Source organism: Bos taurus, chromosome 28 (genome assembly GCF_002263795.3).
Source record: "Bos taurus isolate L1 Dominette 01449 registration number 42190680 breed Hereford chromosome 28, ARS-UCD2.0, whole genome shotgun sequence".
NCBI classification, from domain to species: Eukaryota; Metazoa; Chordata; class Mammalia; order Artiodactyla; family Bovidae; genus Bos; species Bos taurus.
This window is the reverse complement of record NC_037355.1, coordinates 24214207-24230235: the sequence shown is the minus strand read 5'-3', so window position 1 is coordinate 24230235 and position 16029 is coordinate 24214207. Positions and strand designations below refer to the sequence as shown.

Genomic DNA, 16029 nt, shown 5'->3' with positions numbered 1-16029 from the left:
AGTCTAGGGAAGTCCAATGATTTAATTTTAAATACAGTTCTGTATTAAACTATATACAAATAGAACAGGAAGGAAATAGACTATTGTGATAAAGTTGGTGTGTTAGGTGCTTGGTGAGGAATAATTATTTTTATTTTCTCTGTTTTCCAAGTTTTATGTAAAGCAGAGTCTTGCTATCTCCTTTTGCCCCTTTGGACCCACTCTCTGCCCCGTTTCTAGCTACAGAGACTGACTGGAGGCGTTTGGACCCTGGGGAGGCCCACTCAGGGTGTGGAGGAGGGGAGAAGAGTGAGGAGGTTCAGCTCTCTGCCTTCAGGATTGCTGTGGACTCCTCAAGGACAGTCCTGAGGACTGTCTGTCTGAGTTTTGGTGGCCACTCCAAAACTCCTGTCTGAGTTTTGGTGGCCACTCCCTCTCCTCATAAAAGGCGCAATGAGAAAACTGTAAGTTTCAGTTTTATCTGGGGACTCAGTAATAACTACAACCTGGGAGACAGCCTTTCAGAGAGCTCTTAGGAACTGCTCTGAGGATGTAAGGGGAGAGGTGAGTATATATGTGATTTTAACTAAGGAGTAGGTGCGGCCCAGCACACATCTCAGTAGACATTTGCTGCTGGTCACAGGGAGCAGGTATCTCAGCTAATTATTTTTAAGCTTTTCTAAGTGTGGGAAGATGCATGAATCCGGCTTCATATTACTATCTCAGGGCCTGTTTCCCTGAAGCATAGAATGCCTCATCTTGTTCTTAGTCCTGAATTCCTTTTAGGGTGTACTGTTGATCAGTGACAGTAATCCTTGCAGAACTAGATGGCAAGGGACATTCCTTGTTTCACCACTTCCTGTCCCTTGTGAGTTTTCTGTACCCTCTCCATAACCTTCAAAAATAGCCTTTTCTTACTAAGCCCATATAGAATTGCCCTAAGTTGAGTGTGCTTTCAGTTTCTTACTGCTACTCTATTAATCATGCCGTTTCATTTTCCATATTTTTGGTGCTTTGACATCTGGGGCCTTACTAACCCTGGAGAGACTGTCCCTCCCAGGGCAACCAGTTCCTGGAGACATTGAACATCTCAGCTGCAAGCATACCTTTTATATGCAAGTGAACCAATCCTGAGTGTACCTCCACCAACTGTGGGCCACTATTACTCTATCTTGATCACTCCAGGGCCAGATACCAGACAACTAGGAATAAACCTTAAGTACCCAACAGCCTGCTGAAATCATTCAAACTAGCCAATCCTAAACCTATTTGCCCTGTCTTCCCAGCTCCTCACAGAAACCAAAATAGAGCCTTTCGCCCACCTTTCCCCCTTGCTTCCTCTACTTCTGGACAGACCCATGGCTTGGCATGACCCCTCCCTTTGGTAACTGTTGCCAGCTAAAAATTGTCACTTGCCATCTGCCTCTGCAGGCTTCCCTGGTAGCTCAGTGGTAAAGAAGCTGCCTGCCAATGTATAAAATGCAGGACACGTGGGTTTGATCCCTGGGTCGGGAAAATCCCCTGGTGGAGGAAATGGCAACCCGCTCCAGTATTCTTGCCTCGAGAATTCCACGGACAGAGGAGCATGGTGGGCTACCGTCCATGAGGTCACAAAGAGTTGGACACGACTTAGTGACTTAACAACAACAACAATGTCTGCTGCTATAAGGATTAGGTTGGGCTACTTCGGTCACTGACCTGAAAGAAGTTCAGGGTGGAGATCCGGAATGAGGCACTCTGTGCTCTGGGATAAACTGGCAGAACAGGTTTTGGATAGTTAAATATTTTCAGAAGATTTTATGAATCCAATTTTTTGAATCTTCTCATATTTAGAAAAGCACTAAAATAATTAACAGAGACATCCCCTCCTCATGACTAGCAGCAACCTTCTGTTTATATGTGTGCTTGTCTGTACTTATCTCCCTTCACTAAAGTCAGATAGAGTACTCACCTTCCCCCAACCACTTTGGAGCAGTTCCTGAGAACTCTCTCCTGGGCTATTGCCCCCAGTAAAAACTTAACTCACAACTCTCACCCTGTTCATTTTTTTTCAGTCAATATTGTGAATAAGAAATTATCTTTTCAATGATAATCTCTGTTGTCCTTACCATACCTGAATAATAAAACCTACTTTTTAGAACAGATATAAACATTTTGATACTTTTATTTTTTTTTCAAATATAATGCCCACCAGAACTTGTGACATTGCAGAAGAGTTATAATTGGAAATGAGATAGCTGTGTGGTGGGCTTAAGCAGAAAGATGTGTCAAGGGACTTCCCTGGTGGCCCAGCGGCTAAGACTCTGCCCCCCCAGTGCTAGGGGTCCAGGTTCAATCCCTCCTCAGGGAACTAGATTCCATGTGTCTCAACTAAAGATCCTGCATGCTGCAAAGATTGAAGAGCCCATGTGCTGCAAATAAAACCTTGTGAAACCAAATAAATAAACAAATACATATTTTTAATAAGGGGACTATTACCTTAAAAAAATGTGTTTAAAAAAAGAGGCCCCAAATGAAGTCATTTGTCCCCCACATAGCAAGATTTAGTTGCAGTTTCAACACCTACTAGAAAAGTGACAGTTTAAACAGTCAATCTGAAATTTCCTCATCAGCCCTATTGAGGAATCCTGTGTGACAAAGACCCCTACTATTCCCTTTCACACAAAGACATCAGCCTGGCCTAAAAGAATTCTTTCTTTTGCTAATACCTTCTTGCCCCACCCTCATTCTGCCTCAGAGCTTCTCTATTTACTGATTGGGTTGCTGCGTGATTCAAGAATTATTGAAGAAAGCCAATAAGATCTTCACGTTTACTCAATTGAATTTTGGTTTTTGACCAATGAAAATCTCTCTTATTCCCTCAATAGCCCAACATTCCCCTCAGTGGGAATGCTGTCGTAATAGATAATAAAAAAGAGCAGCTAAGATATTGAAATATGGGGACTTCCCTGATGGTCCAGTGATTAAGACTCGTGCTTCCAAAGAAGGGGCCACAGGTTGGCTCCCTGGTTGGGGAACTAGGATCCCACGTGATGTGTGGTGTGGCCAAAAAATTAAAAAATTGAAAATATGAAGATACAGCCTAGTTGTCAGCAGTCTGGGTGTTTCACAGAGACAATCAAGAAAAATGTTTAGGGGTTTCTATTTTAATGAAGTTTAAAAAGTGTTGGGGGTAAAAACAAAGAATAATTTACTCAAAGTTAGTGCTGGTGGTGCTGGTATTTTAATACAGGTTAGAAACGAGTGGCCAGGAAGCATCAATCTGCCTGAGCTCTGGTCATTTTTCAAGCCTGGATGAATGTAAGGTAAAATCAAATTGTTACAAGTAGATTTGACCTATATATTAGCTAATTTTCATGGCAGAAATAGGAACAGGAAAAGCAATAGATAAGAGTGTCTCTGTGCCTCTTTGCCTGCATTTAAGAAATAAATTTGTTTCTGCAATGGATGCACCCTCAAGTCAGTCTTGCAAAGGAGTCGGGACTGTGGCATGATATTAATATAGGTACTGAAAAAATTCATCAAGTCATACATCTCACCCCTGAAAATAGAAGCAGGAACTGAGAGTGGGTCTTGTGGACCTCCCATCACTCCCTTGCCTTACAAATAATCATTGTCATTCTTCAGGGAAAGTTTCAGACCTGCATTATTTGTAATATCAGCCTTTGCTGTCTTTTTTATGAGCCAGAGGCAGTGAGCACTATACCCAGAGGCCATTGGCTGAGGTCACAGAAATGATTCCTGGAGCATCTTCAATTGTTAATAAAAATTCCAGGAAGCCCAGTAGCTACTGGGTAGAATGTGGAGCTAAGCAGCAGGGAGGGGAAACAGGAGGAAGAGAAGGGAAATGGAAATTAACTCACTTGACATGTCAAAAGGTAAATGAGTACTTTTACTTCTGATCCTCCCTTTCCCCTGGAAATGAAATAGATTACCAGAGTAGAGGCTTCCCTTTTCTTTCTAGGTTATTTGTGTAGACTATACCTTTTTATTTTATTTATTTTTCAGCTTTATTGAGGTTTGAGTATGCTTTTAGAACTGTTTGATTTCTTGTAGTGAATTCTTGTTAGGTGCTCAAAGGGCTGACCCCTTTCTCCCAATTGTACGTGAAAATGGGTAACAGAGATTAAGCTTCTTGCTTTAGAAAATGTCATATATATATGTATACACACACACAAGATTTTCTTTTAAGCACTTTTTTTTTTTTTTTGGTAAAATCAAAAGATTGGAGAACTTGAATGATCGTCAACAACGATTTGGTTACATAAATTTGGGTCTGTTCATTCTGAGGCATTGAGCTCTACCTGCAGATGGTATTTGAGTTAGCAGAGGCCATTTTTAATGAGAAAGCTCTTTATATAGAAAGATGTTCACAATGTTCTTTTCAATAGCAAAAGAAGGTTCAGAACAATTTGTATAGGATGCTAACATTATTTTAAAAATATGTATATTCTTGTGTGTGCATAAAGGAGGTGCTGAAAGAAAAAATGAGAAACTGATAACTGGTGGTCCAGGAAGGCGATGTTGGTGGCAGGATGCCAGGGAAGGGCGGGAACCACTATGATTTTGATCTATAAGAATATATTGCCTATTTGATAAGCAAGTCAACATAATTTAATTAAAAAAAATCTTCACTTTGTCTTGCTATATAAAAGGATTCCTGGTGTTTCCATTCTTGGCTGTCCCTGATATTCTTGTTGGCTTTTCTGGAGTATTTCTTGAACATGAGACAGATAAGGAAGAACATGAATTGAATTTTGCTTACATGGCATTTTAAAAACTTACTTCTGTGTATATCCTCAAATCTGTGTGTATGGGGTAGTGTGTGTGTATGTATGTGTATGTGCATGTTGCTGGGTGTGTATATTTCAAATCAGCCATTAAGGAGAGTCAAGAGTGCCAGTGTGTGAGAAATTGCTAAGTCTGTTCTGTGGGAGATGTTGTTAAGTCAGATGAACTCTTCCAGCATCATGTTGGAGAGTACTTTGAAAGAAGGTCATAAAGATGTCAGGGCCAAATTTTGAGGGGCCTTTGCTAGGACTCCTAAGCTAGGGAGTTTGCCTTTATTCTGCCCGCCAAGGGGATCCACTGGGGAGATTGGTGGTTCAGATCATTGTCTAAGAAGAGGCAATGATGGTGGCCAGAGAGGCTTACCAAGTCCAGAGGATGCAGGAAAGAGGGTCCTCCAAATCAGATTTTTCCTTCCCAGAGATAGGTCATCTCACATCCAGGGGTCAAGACACATATCATGCAGTTGATACATACATTTAAAAAGTTGGGGCAGGGACTTCTCTGGTGGTTCCGTGGCTAAGACTCTGCATTCCCAACGCAGGGGGCCTGGGTTCAACCCCAGTCAGGGAACTAGATCTCACATGCTGCAGCTAAGAGTTTGCGTGCTACAACTAAGACCCACTGCGGTCAAATAAATTAAAAAACAAAAAAACAATAGGAGTGGACTGGAGTTGGAAGGAGGAAAGTAACGCAGGCTGGGAAGTTATATTTTTGAAACCAATAATGAACTGTTAACGGCATCAGGGGAAAAAATCCCACATAAGAGAATCTCAAAGGAGCTGCTAGCCTGTTAGAGAAGGCCTCACCCAGTCTCAATACATCCTCACCAGAGCCTGGGCAGCTTTATCTATCAACTCCCTGGGAACTTGTTCCCTAATTTATCCAGCTGAGAGAGACAACAGAACAAAGAAAATTTCACCCCAGCAACATAAATCAAAAGACCTCTTTTATCCCTATCCAGTGGCTCCTTCGAGTTGGTCCTAGACACTGTTATGAGGGACCAGCTCTGGGAAAAGGGGAAGGACATAGCAGCATGTGATCCCACCCTCAGTTCCTCACTGGTAAACTAGCTGTGACCTGTTTCTGAGAGTTAAATGAAACAATGTATATAAAGCACTTATCACAGTGCCAGGCCTATGGTTCCAGTTCAGAAAATGGCTCTGATCATGCCACAGTGTAGAAGTAATAATTATTGCCTCTTAGTAGATAAGGAAACTAAGGCTGAGAAAGGTTAAGTAAGGAGCCCAAAGTTACACAGCAAGAAAGGAAAGGAGCCTGGATTTGAAGCCTGGTTGCTCTGACTTCAAAGTCCCTCTTCTTCCTGCTTGTTCAGGGCACTTTGCAAATAAACTTGCAAACATGAATTCAAACCTCACCTTAAGAAGCTCAAAGGCTGAATGGCTTTGTTTACAGCAGCAGACCCAATACCTTCTTATTTCAGAGCAGAGGCCTACATGGCAAAATACAGAAAGAGAAGAAAATACGCAGGTATTTCCACGGTCTGCACCCCATCAGTCTCCTGCTGAGCGGAGCTGACAGGCATGGTGTACAGGAAAGAACTCCAGATGTATTCAGATGTATTCACATTGATGTACTGAGATGGAATGATCTTAGAAAACATTTACTCCCAATTTTGTCTCATGTATGTATTACTGATGTCTTTTCTTGCTGTTGTTTAGTCACTAAGTCATGTCTGACTCTTGCAACCCCATGGACTATAGCCTGCCAAGTTCCTCTGTGCATGGGATTTCCCAGGCAAGAATACTGGAGTGGGTTGCCATTTCCTTCTCCAGGAGATCTTCTGAACCCAGGGATCGAAACTGGGAATCCTGCATTGGCGGGTGGATTCTTTACTACTGAGCCAGATATGTTTATATTAATGGAAATTGTAAGATTTCATATGTATGTATTAATATAAATGTGAAACCATAAGTGAAATGTTAACAGCCTCTTAACAATGTCCCAATTAATTGTATTTTAACAATTATAACTTGGAAAGACTTTTTTTTAATATTATACTGGGGAGAGTCCTCTAGAGCAGGGATTGTGAACTCCAGCCTGTGGGCCAATCCAGCCTGATGAAAGGTTGCTGCTGCAAGCCGTGTGTTACGCCGGGATTGGTGTCCTCCAGGGGAGAGGATTTCGAACCGGGGTCAGAGATGAGGCTTGACTACTTGGAACTTCTTGTGTAGCAAAGTTTTATTGAAGTATAATAGAGATAGGGAAAGCTTCTGACATAGACATCAGAAGGGGACAGAAAGAGTGCCCCCTTGCTAGTTTTTAGCAAGGTGTTTTATGTCTGTTAGAAAGCCATTAGGGTTTCCCTGGTAGCTCAGTTGGTAAAGAATCTACCTGCAGTACAGAAGACCCAGGTTTGATCCCTGGGTTGGGAAGATCCCCTGGAGAAGGAAATGACAAACCACTCCAGTATCCTTGCCTGGAAAGTCCCATGGACAGAGGAGCCTGGTGGGCTACAGTCCATGGGGTCCCAAAGAGTTGGGCACTGTTTAATTTTGTGTAGGGAAGGGAAGATATCTGCCACTTGCAGTTTATTTCTTCTTGCTGCTTGGGGACCTCTGGCCTTGCTATCTGTTACCCTCTCACTGCTGCCTGCTTGTGTAAATAAAGTGTTGTTGGAACTCATTTGTTTATGTCTTCTTTTGTGTTACAAAGACAGAGCTGAGTAGTTGCAACAGAAACCGCATGACCTGTAAAGCTGAAAATATATACTAGCTGATCTTTTACAGTAAAACTTTGCTGATCTCTGTACTACAAATGTGTACCAAAAGGAAGTATGGCATTTCTGTGCTCCAGTGTCCCAATATATACGATGTCAGAACATTAACAGTCTTTCTCCAATTATGCATGTGTCTTAACATCTGGAAGATAAATACCTTTTATATGGACACTGTATATACTTATCTCTTAGAATGAAATATAGTGTCAGGTGAAATATGTAAAAAATTGCCTCTCTAGAAAAATACTTTGAATTTGTCTCAAATGACTATGTTTGGGAGGGAAACATATCCCCCTGAAGTGTTTGGGAATGAATGTGATACGAAAGAACAAAGGGTTCTGAGATCTCAGGAGTGGGACCTGGTATTGATGAGCTGACCAGGCCAGGACTGTGCCCTGCCTCAGCACCTCAGTGAGGAGCAGAGCAATTCCTGACTCTTTTCCATCCCTGACCTCAAGCATCAAAGATCATCAAAAGCATGAAGCCCATGGGCCATGTTCTCTGTCCCTGGTGTCTTCTGATCGGCCTAGAGATACCAATGGATGCCTGGCCTTGTTCACTCATGCCTCCCCTGGCAGCGCAGTACCAGACAAAGCAGCTAAGGTAAACCTAAGTCCCTCCCATCCACTCTTTAGGCCTTGGAATCCAACCCATGAAAGAGTGTCCCCAGGTCTAGGACTAAGCTAAGGTAAACCTAAGTCCCTCCCATCCACTCTTTAGGCCTTGGAATCCAACCCATGAGTGTCCCCCAAGCCTAGAACTGATGAGTAGAAGTGAGGGGAAATGGGAAGGAAAAAGAAATAACCAGTTTCCTGTGGCATCCAGTCTACCAGCCTGAGTGAGCTTGTCTGATTAACTTCATGTATGTTGGGAGGGTAGCTAGTGATTAAAACAAGAGCTGAAAACTCTTTCTCCATCATTGCTTCAGATAGAACAAATCAAATTTTTCTGTCTAAAAATTCCAATGTCAGAGGTTCTGTCTCTCTAGCTCCTGCAGAGACTATGACTTAGGCATCATTGTTAGTTGTTTCTGCTCTTGCATTTAGAAAAGGCATAAGACCAGATGTTCTTGAGGATGTGGGCACACTGCGGAGTGATGCCTTCAGAGGTGGGCATGGGGGGTTTGTCAGGGCCAGAAGGGACTTGGAATATAAGTTTTACACATGTTCTAGGCCATCCCTATCTCTGAATCGCTTTTCCCCAGCCACACTACACACCTCAGTGTAGGTTTCCATTAATGAAACCACTGGGGATGAAACTCCTTTACAATAAACATGATGTGTTAAAACAAAATAACAGCTTCATAAATCATACTAAAGAGTGCTGCAATGCATCAGGTGGTTCAGCTGCAACATTCCTGCTGATCTATGCAGTTAGGACACAAATCTATTCAGGCATAATTTTTTAAAAAGTTTTTATTTATTTATATTTATTTTTGGCTGCGCTGGGTCTTCAGTGTGGTGTGCGGGCTTCTCATTGGAGGGGCTTCTCTTATAGAAGAGCAGAAGCTCTAGAGCTTGAGGGCTTCAGTAGCTGTGGCTCCTGGGCCCTAGAGCACAGGCTCAATAGTTGTGGTGCATGGGTTTAGTTGCTCCGCGGCATGTGGGATCTTTCTGAACTAGGGATCAAAGCTGTGTCCTGTGCATTGGCAGGCAGATTCTTTACCACTGAGCCACCAGGGAAATCCCTCAGGTACAGTTTTGATTCATCCCTGAAAGTTGAAGGAAAGCAGAGTATACCCACCCTCATTAGAGACTCTATCTCCCACTGTTTCAGGTATTCTGAGATCTTTAAAAAAAAATTGTATTTGGTTGCATCAGTTCTTAGTTGTAGCATAGGGGGATCTCTGTTGCCTCATGCAGGATCCTTCTGCTGTGGACTTAGTTGCTTTGAGGCATGTGGGAACTTAGTTCCTTGCCCAAGATCAAACCCTTGTCTCCCATATTGCAAGGTGGATTCGCAACCACTGGGCCACCAGAGAAGTCCCATTTGAGACCTTGTGCTTGCTAATCTTCTCAACCACAAAACTCATTCAGAAAAATTATTTATTGAGGGCCCACTAAGGACCAGATATGGGGAAGGAAATGGCAACCCACTCCAGTATTCTTGCCTGGAGAATCCCATGGACAGAGGAACCTGGTGGGCTACAGTCCACGGGGTCGCAAAGAATCAGACACGACTGAGCAACTTCACTTTCACTTTCACAAGGACCAGCTAAGGAGTTTCAGTGGTTAAACACACATATATATCCCACACTATATGTTCACATGCAGGGAGAAATTAAGCAAATATTCATACTAATGTATCACATAGTACAGTAAATGTTGTGAAGAAAAAGAATAAAATGGTATGAAATCACATAAGAAGGCAACCTAATTTGATGGGGAGGGTTACATTGGAGCACACATAAAATTCCTAAGGTGGGAAAGAGTGTAATCTCTTCAAGAAACTAAAGGAAAGGACAGTATATCTTGCCAGAGAATGAGTGGGAGAAGCCCAGTTGGTATGCTGGCAGGATCATGGGGAACTAAGGGGTCATTGTAGGGAGTTTAGTCTTTATTGTAAGAGCACTTGGGAATCTCAAGAAAGGTTTTCAGAGGAGAGTTATTAGACCAAATGTGTATTAAATTTTTTTTTTGGCTGTGCCATGTGGCTTGCTGGGTCTTAGTTCCCCCACCAGGGATTGAACCTGGGCCCAGAGCAGTGAAAGCAGACTCATAACCACCAGGTAATTCCCAGTATGTGAAATTTTTGAATTTTATTTTATGGACAGTAGATTAAAGGGGAGGAAGAGTAGATGGGGGAGACAGGAGGCTGAGAAGTAATCAGCCTGAGAGGTGATGTTGATTTAGATTGGGTGATGGTGGTAGATTTGGAACCAAGTGGATTCTGAGCATATTTAGGGATAACCTCAGTGGCACTTGGGGTGGATAGATGAGGTGGGGAATAGGAAGTATCAGGATAATTCCAAGTGGGTATGTCCTGCTCAGAGGGTCGAGATGCTGCAAACTGGAAGTACAGATGGAGAAGGACCTGGATTTGGAAGGCGAGGGATGGTTAAGAGTTCAGTATTTCCTTACAGATCAACTGATTACAATTTACAAAAAATTCTCTTCAGTTTATCTACATTGAAAAACTTTTTGAACTCTGGGAAGTTGAAGGATTTATTTATTCATTTTTTAAAGGATTTATTTTGTATTAATAGAAGTGGATAGAGAAATATCTGAGGTAGGGTAAGGAGACTTTGGAATCATATTTATAACTTCCTCTGCCTTCTAAGAGGGGCTCTTTGATTGTTGGGCACACTGATGCCAATGCACAGGGATGAGGCTTAATTACTCTGTATTATAAAAAAGTGAAAGAGCTGGGATCTTGAGGGAAAATCCTCAAGGTCATTCACCGTATGAAGTTGGGTTGGAACTTGTAGGCTTCCGGGATGCATGGGAGACTGAGGTGCTGGGGGACTGGGATGAAGAGAAAGGTGGAAGGAGAAGAAGTTGAGGTTGTGTCCTCTGAGGAGTGTGCTACAGAACCACTTCCACATCTCCTCTAAAATCTTCTGTGGATTTTCCTTTGCTCCCACAGACAGAGATGACATTCAGGTTACATGGAGGCCAGGGTGAAAGTGAACCACTCGTAGGGAGATGGGCATGGAGGTTGCCCAGAGAGATGGAGGTCTGTATGCACTTGCCTCCTGGTTCAGTTGGTTCTTTCAGGGCTACAAGACAGGGAACAGAAGAAAAATAAAAAGATGGCAAGGAAAAAATAAGGAAAGGGAAGGAAATGGAAAGGTAAGGAAGGGAGGAGGATATTATATATTAAATTAACTCATGTTCATGCTAAGACAGAGGTTGCGTGTGTAAGTCGCTTCAGTTGTGTGTGACTCTTTGTGACCCTATGCACTGTAGCACACCAGGCTCCTCTGTCCATAGGATTTTCCAGGCAAGAATACTGGAGTGGGTTGCCATGCCCTCCTCCAGGGGATCTTCCCAACTCAGGAACCTGCAATGGGAGGCGGATTCTTTACCACTGTACCACCTGGGAAGCCTGAGGCAAAGGTAAGTGGTCTTCAAAAGGAAGATAACAAGTTTGCTTCCCCCTTGCCATTTTTTCCAGGGTATTCCAGGGGTGGACTGTGGACTTGTGTGTTGATTCATATATTTATTCATTCCTTTATTAAAGATTTATAGAGTACCTTTTCTGTGCTAGTCTCAAAGATGAGACATGATCCCTTTTTACATTCGCAGGAAATTTACCGTTTAGTGGGAAGAGAAGCAAACGGGCAGAAATAGTTCAATGTGAAATTTGCTATAATAAGTAGCAAGAATAAAAATGGGGCCTCTGGGGTCAAACCTGGAAATTGCAGGAATGCTTTACCCAGAAGGTGACACTTGAAGAACGAACATGAGTTTTCCCAGCAGGTAATGGTGAGGTGAAGAGGGAAGCTATATCTGGTGTTTGGAAGAAAAGAAGTTGACTGGGCCTGATTTAAGCAGAATACTTACTGGAAGGAAATCAAATAGTTCATAGAATCGCCAGGAGGGCTGCAAAGCCACTTTTGGAAAATGGGACAGGAGTAAGTTAGGCTAGGCAAAGTCCAAGAGCAATGTGGAATGACGACACTACTGTTGCTGCTGTTGAAGGACTGACTGTAAATTTCATTTGTAACCTTGGTGCTGCTACCCTTAGCAATCTCTGCAGCTGCCACTATGGCCTCTGCTTACCAACAGGGTGGATCCTTACCCTCCCTGCTTCTTTGCATTAATAGTTCTTTTTTTAAAAAATATAAATTTATTTATTTTAATTGGAGGCTAATTACTTTACAATATTGCATTGCTTTTGCCATACATCAACATGAATCTGCCACAGGTGTACACGTGCATTAATAGTTCTGATTGAAAGTTGGGGGCAGTGAGCACATCTGATTGGTTGGGCCTAGGTCACATGCTGCCTCCCTACCTGCAAGAGGTACTTGGAAGCAAATATGTGGCTGTTTCAGCTTCTGTGATAGAGGGAGGGGGGAGTGAGGATAAATTGTAGTCTTCCATCTAGATTAAAAAAGAGAGCAAGTCCACTAACTAGGAAGGCAATTGTGTGTGAACAAGTGAAAAAGTTCAAAGACAAGAGCCATCAATCAGGGCTGGGAAGCTTTCTAATAACTTAAAAGGAGATGGAAGAGAAAGACGGGAAGGCTGGGGAGGCAGATAGGGGACTTATTTTGAAGGTCTTATGCCTAGAAATTTTGACTTTCCTGTTAGAAGAGTGTGGCAGACACAGTTGATTGTCCACTCCATATCCATCCATTTCTCTTCCTTATCAGTGAAATTCTAATTTTGAATTTGGAAGCAATACACTCAGCTTAAAACACTTATTTCATTAGAATTCCTTGTAGCTGGTGGGAGTTGGACAGGACTGAGCGACTGAACTGAACTGAACTGAGTGGTGGTCATGTTACACAGTTCAAGGGAATGAGATATAAACAGGGTTTTTGCCTCTTCGCTTTCTAGCTGAATACAGATGTGAGGTCTGGAGGTCTGGCAGTCATCTTAGGACAATGAGACAACATGCTTGGAATGTGGCCTGTGTGTTAAGAATGGCAGAGCAGAGGGACTTCCCTGGCAGTCCACTAGTTAAGACTGGTCCTTCCAAGGCAGGGGGCATGGTTCCCCTGGTTGGAGAGCTAAGATCCCACATGTGCCATGTGGACAAAAAATAAAATAAAAATGGCAGAAAAGAAAGCTGCAAAGAGCACTGTTCCATTTTTCCATTAGAGAGTTAACTGTTCCCAGATTTCTTGAGACAAACCACTTATGTGTTTAAGCCACTAGAGTTGGTCTTTTTATTATTAAAAAAAAAATACTGGATAAATACACACATTTTAGAAAAATAAGTTAAACAAAAAAACCTATCTGTTAGGAAAATTAAAATTAACCCCTCCCCCCCCCCCCCCCCCCCAAATTCCACCATCCAGAGATAATTACTGCTAACATTTTGGTTCTTTCTTTCCAGCCCCCATTCATTCTTTTTTTCTGCCATTCTTTCCACATAAATGATTATATAAATGAATTGTTTAACAAAAATGTGATAATCGTATATATTGTCTTTCCACCTGTCCAACGTTATGCATTTGGAAATATATTGGAAAAGTCTTCCCATGTCTGTAATATCGTATTAGGTTTGCCATCAGTTTTAATGAGATGATAGCTTGTTCAGGCTATGATAGCCTGAAAATTCTCACCAATATTTATCTTCATTTTATCTTTATTCTGCGAACGAGGAACAAGATTCTGAAAGATTAGCTTGCTGTTTAGGATAAATAAAGACTATTTCCATTAGTGTGAACAGCGGCATGTTCACAGCACTGACACTTCCTGGCTTTTCTTTGACACGTTTAATTTCTCTGTAGTCAGACCATTTAGCCGGCAGATACCGGAAATTCAGCTGAAGAATGCGGATTATCAATTGAGGGTATTTATTAGAAATCGGTGAAAAAAAGAGTGAAGCCAACCGCTTCCGCAGCGAGCAGGGTTCGAACCTGCGCGGGGAGACCCCATTGGATTTCAAGTCCAACGCCTTAACCACTCGGCCATCGCTGCCACGTAGAGAAAAGGAAGGCGGAGACACTTTAGTGTTAAAACTGAGCACATGCGCACCACACACGCTAGTGGGCGGGGCCTATAATCTTCCGGAGGTCTGCTGTGGGAGGCGGCCGGGGCTTACTGCTCAAGTTGCAGGAGCTACCTCGTTAACGCGAGGAATAATAAAATCTCCCTTAAGTAGTTTAAGTAAACGCCTTTAAGGAAGTATCTTAGAAATCCTTCCCTTCCATGCGCTTGGAAAATCGAAAATCGCCACCCTACTTAGCTTCTGGTCTCAGACCGGCTGTTTGCCCTCCCGCTTCCTCATTAGGTCACAGAGAGAGAGCTGAAACAAATAACTCTCTCCTTCAGTGTTGCGGGCCCGCGTCCTGGAAAAGTTCTGCATCTTGGACTGCTTTGACCGCGGTGATTGTGTTGAGCGCTCCTCTTTTTGTGGAAAGACAGAGAGGAGTGCGGAAAGACAGAGAGGAGTGCGGAAAGACAGGAGCCCTCCGCAGCTGCCCCGGGTCTCGCCTCTCCCAGGTTCTTGCCCAGGCAGTCATCTTTCATTCTCTCCCCATTGACCCTTTCGTTGCTGAGCCCTTCTGGAAGAAAATGTGTCCGATTGTGGCCTCAGTTTTCTTAATTGACGGGGTGACTTGGAGATGCTTTGAGAACAAAGTTCTGCGAATTAGGTCTGCATTTTACCTTTAAATGCCATTAATTCCACCCGCCCCCTCCGCCCCACAAACTTGTTAAGTGTAGCTTCTGCACTGGGTACTTTAATTGCGTTATTTCATTAAGGTTCTCAGAATCCGGTAGGTCTGTACCCTGGTTCTTACTTCAGAGAACTGAGGCGGGAATGTGGCCCAAGGGTTGGCGCTGGCAATCCCAAGGTGCATGCAAGCACCTCCTACTCGCACACTGTGGCGTCCTACTACCAGAAAGTTCGGTCTGTTGAAGGAAGATCTTCAGAAAACCATAGGAGGCCTTTTATTACTTTAAATTTCTGAACCTGTTCAGGGAAACATTACCATCTTTCTCATGGTAATTTCTCACAGAAATTTTCACAGATGCAGAAATTTTCCTGGGCGTGGGCCGGGATATCATAGTAAGGCTGGAGAACGAATCCTTGCTCTTTGAAAGACCAGATGTTAAGTGACCTCACTTGAAAGTTGTGTAAATTTTCTTGAGATTTTTTTTTTCTGTACCTTTCTCATCTAAACTTTGAAAAAATTAATTTTTATTAGAGTATAGTTGCTTTAAAATGTTGTGTTAGTTTCTGCTGCATGGGAAAGTGAACCAGCCCTACATATACATATATCCACTCTTTGGCTTTCCTTCCCATTTGGCTCACTGCAGAGCACTGAGTGGAGTTCCCTAGTGTGTATATATATAGTGTGGGTGTATACACACACACACACACACACACATACATATATGCGCTACTTTCTCAATTTGTCCCACTGCCTTCTTCCCCACCCTCTCATGCCCACATGTCTCTTCTCAACCTCTGTGTCTCTATTCCCGTCCTGCAAATAGGTTCATTAGTACCCCACTCCAGTACTTTTGCCTGGAGGATCCCATGGTCGGAGGAGCCTGGTGGGCTGCAGTCCATGGGGTCGCTAGAGTCGGACACGACTGAGCGACTTCACTTTCACTTTTCACTTTCATGCATTGGAGAAGGAAATGGCAACCCACTCCAGCGTTCTTGCCTGGAGAATCTCAGGGATGGGGAAGCCTGGTGGGCTGCCGTCTATGGGGTCGCACAGAGTCGGACACAACTGAAGCGACTTAGCAGCAGCAGCAGCAGCAGTACCATTTTTCTAGATTCCATACATATGGATCTTCCCGATGCAGGGATCAATTGGAAAATGGGTACTTTACCTCTAGTGCCACCTGGGAAGCCCAGTGCATTAATATACAATATTTGTTTTTCTGACT

The 16029-nt window shown here is 43.0% G+C and overlaps 1 non-coding gene across 1 annotated transcript; it reads right to left on the bottom strand.

Annotated features, from left to right (window-relative positions):
• Nucleotides 1-14021: 14021 nt before the first annotated feature.
• TRNAS-UGA (transfer RNA serine (anticodon UGA)) lies at nucleotides 14022-14103 on the bottom strand. The gene has a single exon. It is a non-coding gene; the product is annotated as a tRNA-Ser (tRNA).
• Between the last annotated feature and the right edge of the window lie 1926 nt (nucleotides 14104-16029).